Consider the following 6,000-nt stretch of genomic DNA (forward strand, 5'->3'; position numbering starts at 1 on the left):
CTGCAGCAGCCAGAACTGGAGCTCTTTTTATTATAAAAATACAAAAACACAACACAAATACAGACACTGTACAAAAACAACTAAAACCCCAGCAAAATATAGTCTTAGGACCCCAGCAAGTCCAAGACTCTCCAGAGTCCAGCAAAATACTGGTCCTTACTTTTCCAAGGACCCCCCTGGCAAGGGAAGACCTTAAATATACCTTACCTTACCGCAACATTCGCTCACATTCACACCTAACCACCTAACAAAAGGAAAACTAAGAAACCAAGCCCATCGCCCAAAAAAAAAAAAAAGACGGGCCACCTGGCCAAAAAGCTTAACACCTACACACACACAAAAAAAAAAAAACCCTCTCCCTTTTTTTTTTTTTATTTTATTTTATTTTTTTATTTTTATTTTTTTTTTATTTTTTTCCCACCACCATTTTTTAACACCCAAGGTCCCACGAAAGTCTGTGGCCTTATCACAGCATCTCTTTTTAGGTCCCACGAACGTTTGTGGCCCACAAATAACGGGTCCTTTTTCCCGCATCCCGTAGGACGTCCATTCTCCCAAAAACCGAGGTTCTCACCCTAATCTAGCACACAAACACCCTGTCCCTCCCTATTAAAGAAAAAGAAAAACCTGTCCCTACCGCCCTACCAATCTATACCTACCTGTCCCTACCTGTCCCTCTCTGACCCTCACTACCAACCTAATGCTAACTACCTATCCCTAAAGACTGTCCCTACCTGTCCCTCCCTGACCCTACACATCCATCTGACCCTACAAATAAATATAAAATATAGAAAGGACTAAACTAACCCTATCACAGACACACATACCCTAACTCTCCCTAGGGCACATTAAATGAGAACCCCCTCCATAGAAAGGAAGCCCTCCCTGCACCCAGCCTCTCATACTCCAGCGAGCGCACTTTTGCCAGGTCACCCAGGATGTTCCTAATCACCTCTTCCCGGGGGAGGACTTTATGCTGGGTGGACACTAAACACCGTGCATTCCACGTGTAAAACCTAGTCACTAAACTAACTAAGAAGACAGTGCCCCGATCTCGGCCACCAAGGGACCTGAATGCCCCATAGGCCCACTCCGCATAGGAAAGGCCTGCCAGCCTAGGCCAGCCAATGGAAGCACCCACCCTACTGTAGACCTCTGTATTAAAGGGACATTGAAGCAGGAAGTGCTCCATGCTTTCAAGCATGCCGCCACACTCCTCGCGGGGACAATCCCGGTCATCAGAGTTCCTGTACTTCAGGTTGCCCCTCACATACAGTCTCCCATGGAAGCAGCGCCAAGTCAAGTCCCAAAACTTCAAGGGGATCCGCTTAGAGTTTAATAACCCGAGCCCCAACTCCAGATCCCGGCTTGGGCAATCCTTGAGGGCCAGGGGCTTCTGGAAGTGGGTCAACAGAACCCTATTGTCAAGTAACCTCCTTGACAAGGTCCTGATCTCCCACACTCCCAGACCCCACCGGCGGATCGCCTTCACAACCAGGGTAGCATAAGCCGGAAGATGCCCATGAGGCGTGCGAAGGTCCTTCACCCGCCCTCCTGTCTCCCATTCCTGGAAGAAAGGCCGAAACCACCCCCTACAGGAGAATACCCACGGAGGAGCCCTCTCTAACCAGAGGTTGGCGATGTTTGCCTTAAGAAAGGTGTTTACTAGAAACACCACCGGGTTGACCATACCCAACCCTCCTAGTCTCCTCGTGCGGTACGTGACCTCCCTCTTGATCAGGTTCAGCCTATTCCCCCATAATAGTTGGAAGAACAGGCTGTAGACCCGTGTCCAAAGAGGTTCTGGCAAGATGCAGACGCTGCCCAGGTATATTAATAAAGGGAGCAAATACCCCTTGGCCAGGTTAACCCTTTCCCTCAGGGTCAAGGACCAACCCTTCCACTGATCCACCTTCTGGGCGGCAATCTTAAGTCTGCCCTCCCAGTTTTGCTGGGGATAGTCCCCCGGGCCGAAACTGATGCCTAAAATTTTTGCTGTGGCCTGAGGCCCTGGAAGGGTGTCCGGGAGATCGAAACTTGGATCTCCCCCTCCCAGCCAGAGACTCTCACACTTATCCCGGTTGATCATGGACCCAGATGCCACCGAGTAGCGCTCAACTTCAGACATGACCCAGTCCGCCTCCTCTCTCGAGGATACAAAGAGGGAAACGTCGTCGGCGAACGCCACTACCCTCAAGGTGGCCTCTGGCTCCGCCCGGTCCATCCCGACTCCCACCAACGGTCCGCGTTCCACTCTCCTTAAAAAGGGGTCGATCGCGAACACGTATAACAGTGGGCTCAGAGGACAGCCCTGGCGGACACCAGACCTCACCTCAAAAGGGGGTCCGACCCAACCGTTCACAAGCGGAAAAGTCTCTGCCCCATTGTATAATACTCTCAACCAATCAACAAACCTCCCGGGCAGACCGTACCTCAGAAGGACGGACCAGAGGTACTCATGGTTAACCCGGTCAAAGGCCTTCGCCTGGTCTAAGGACAGCAAGTACCCCTTCCAGAGACCTGCCCTGCCCTGCTCCACTGCCTCTCGGACACCGAGCACAGCACTAAAAGTACTGCGGCCTGGAACAGAGCAGTGCTGGGCCCCCGAAAGGAGCCGGGGTGCAAACTTCACCAACCGATTGAAAAGCACCTTTGCCAGAACCTTTCGGTCCGTATTGAGAAGCGCTATGGGACGCCAATTCTCAATACGGGACGAGTCTTTACCCTTTGACAGGATAATCAGGGCGGACTTCCTCATTGAACCGGGAAGAAAGTCCGAGGAGAGACATTCATTAAAAACCTCAGTCATGAGGGGGACCAAAGAGTCCCTAAAAGTCCTGTAAAACTCGGATGTTAAGCCATCCGGACCGGGCGATTTTTTGGGCCGGAGCCCATCAATGGCCCGTCTCACTTCCTCTTCCCTGATTGCTTCTGCCAAACCATGAAGAGAGGGGTCATCCCCTGGTTCAGGGATGGTTTCAGCCAGGAAAGCCGACATCTCATCCCGATCTGGATCCCTCCTTCCCAAGAGATGCGAGTAGAAGGATCTGACCACCTCCAGGATCCCTGATTTGGATCTGTTCAGGGAACCCGTACTGTCGATCAGTCCTGCTACCATCTTGCAACTCACTGACATCCTGCAGTTCCTGTAGGGGTCGGGCGAGCGGTACCTCCCGAAATCCCTCTCAAAAACTAAGGATGTGTGCCTATCATACTGGCACCCCTTGAGCAAGGCCTTCACCCTGGAGATTTCCTCACGGTCCCCTCCAGTCGAGACGAGCTGCTCGAGTTTCCTCCCCAGCTCCCGATACAGGCGGTACCTGTTCAGGCCTCTGAGGCTCGAAAGCTGACGGAAGAACCCCGCAACCCTTGTTTTGAAGATCTCCCACCACTCAGACTTACTGCTACAGAGACCCAAGAGAGGCACCTGGCTCTGAAGAAATTCCTCAAAGGATTGTCTCACATCCGCTTCTTCCAACAGGGACGAATTCAGCTTCCATAGGCCTCTCCCTATCCGGGGAGTCTCTGCAACATTCAAAGAAAAGGAAATGAAACAGTGATCGGAGAATTCCACCTCAACAGCGGACACTGCAGAAGAGACGGCTTCCTCCTTTAAAAAAAACCTATCTATCCTAGACCTACAACTACCCCTATGAAAGGTGAAACCCCCGTGACCTGGGGTGTGCCGGATGTGGACATCCACCAGGCGAGCTTCGCTTGCTATGCTGTTAAGGGTATTACTATCAAAAGCCAGCCTTCGGTCTCCGGGGCCTCCCCTATCACGGGATCTGGTTATAGTATTAAAGTCCCCACCGAAGACCACCTGCCGGCTGGTAAAAAGATAGGGCTTGATCTTCAGGAAGAGACATTTACGGTCCCACTCTGACTGTGGACCATAGATGTTAATGAGCCGGAGCTCCTGTCCCCCCATGAAGACGTCAAGGACCAAGCACCTCCCCATTTCTACCTCGATCACCCGTCTGCATTCCACCGAAGCGGCCTTAAAAAGGACCGCTACCCCGCTACACGGCTCGGCCGCAAGAGACCAGTATGAGGGCCCGCACCTCCACTCCCTCCTTGCTTTGTAAATGGCCCCCATGTCCGTTAGTCTGGTCTCCTGCAAAAATAAAATGTCAGCCTCAACTCGGTTGAAAAAATCAAAGGCCATAAATCTGGCCGCATCTGACTTTATACTGGCGACATTAATCGACGCCAGAGTCAACGGGGTAGGTTCCGCCATCATGGGTGATTGAGTTAGACGGCCTTCTTTTTAACCGCACCCCTCAATTTACCTTTTTCACCCTCAGAGGAGGAGCCAGACTCTCCCCTCCTCTTTAGTGACACCGAGGTGTCCATAGCACCCGTCACCACCTTCCCAGTCTTACCGGGTTCCTCACCCCTGGACCCCAGGGCAGTCCCCCCCCCAGAGGAAAGTGAGCCCTCCGGAGGACGGACCCCGCCGCTCCCTGAAGGCACCTCAGATGTTACCGCCGGTCCCTCACCCCCGACCTCCGACACAGCAGAGTCATCGAGGGCATGGAACCGGTTGGAGAGGGGGATCAGAGGGGAGCCGGTGAGCCCTTCCGTAGGCACCTTAGTGGCCAGGGGGGGGGCCTTAGATGTTTTTGCCCCTTTTCAGTTCCTCCTCCGACTCTTACTGGTCTTATTGTCACCTTTTGTTTTAGGCTGCTCCACCACCTCCTCGTCCAGACTTTCATACTGGGAGGAGTCATCAGAAGCAGCCACCTCCTCCCTCTCCATCCTCCTGATCTCCTCGCTCACCGCCTCCTCCCCCAGGGCCTCAGGGGCACCGGCTGCCGCTTCCGAGGAGGTTACAGACATCACCCCAGTCGCCTGGGGCTTATCCTGCCCCCTACCCCCACGGCGCCTCACCTGATGCCACTGGTGGGCAGATGTACTGGCCACGCCTTCCTTCACCGGCCCCTCAGCTCCTCTCCCGCCCCCACCTCCGGCTCCAGCAGAGGATGCACCGCTGGGGACCCCCCCATGGCTCTCCCCCGCCTGACCAGAGATGGTGTTAGAAAAGGAGCGGGGGCAGCGGCTGTACGGGTGACCTAGGTCACCACACAGGTGACACCTAATGTCACCACAGGCCGCGGCAAGATGACCTACCCCGCCACACAAGGCACATTTCTGCACCTTGCAGCCCGCGCTGAAGTGGCGGGGATCACCGCACCTGTGGCAGACCTTTGGTTGCCCCTGGTAGAAGATCAGGATCCTGTCCCTCCCCAGGAATGCTGAGGAGGGGATGTGGGTGACAGTACCGCCTGAGACCTTCAACCTCATCATGAAGGTCCAGCCCCCTGACCAGATGCCAAACTCGTCCCTGTTCTTTTTTGGGACGTCCGTGACCTCCCCATAGCGGGAAAGCCACGTCATAATATCGACCCCAGAGAGCGACTCGTTATTAGTTAGAACGGTCACCCTCTTTACTCCATTTTGGCGAGACACCGCCTGCACGGCAAAGTCTCGCCAGCCGGGCTCCCCCTTCACCAGTTCAAAATTCGACCAAAAAAGCTCTAGGCCCTCCGGCCGAACAAAACTGATGTCGAAGATGGGGGTACCAAAAGGATGGATCAGGGCAAAGATGTCAGTCGCCCTGAAGTTCATCTTCAGGAGGAGCTCCACGACCCTTGCTCTTGGCGGGCACGCTTCACTGCTCCTCCACCGAAGACGAACTACATTCCTCCTGGCCACCCCCTGCCCGGCTGTCGGGAGGGACCACGCTGTCTCCCCCTCCTTTTTATCTTGGAAGGCGGCCAGGCCATGTCTATCTAGCCAAAAGGCCAGGTCCACCTCTCTTCCCTCTACCTGGATCGTCCGTTCTCCCTTCTTGAGGGCCTCCAGGAAACGGCGTCGCAAGTCACCGTCCCTGAGGTCCAGAGGTGAGGAAGCCCCCCGAGAAGACCCCGAGGCCCCGGCTACTACCCCCGCAAAACTCCGGGGACCAGCAGCCGGGGGGGCAGATGGACCAGCCCC

Source organism: Phyllobates terribilis, unplaced genomic scaffold (assembly GCF_046119375.1).
Source record: "Phyllobates terribilis strain yellow unplaced genomic scaffold, ASM4611937v1 Scaffold_7__3_contigs__length_470593459, whole genome shotgun sequence".
Classification (NCBI taxonomy): Eukaryota; Metazoa; Chordata; class Amphibia; order Anura; family Dendrobatidae; genus Phyllobates; species Phyllobates terribilis.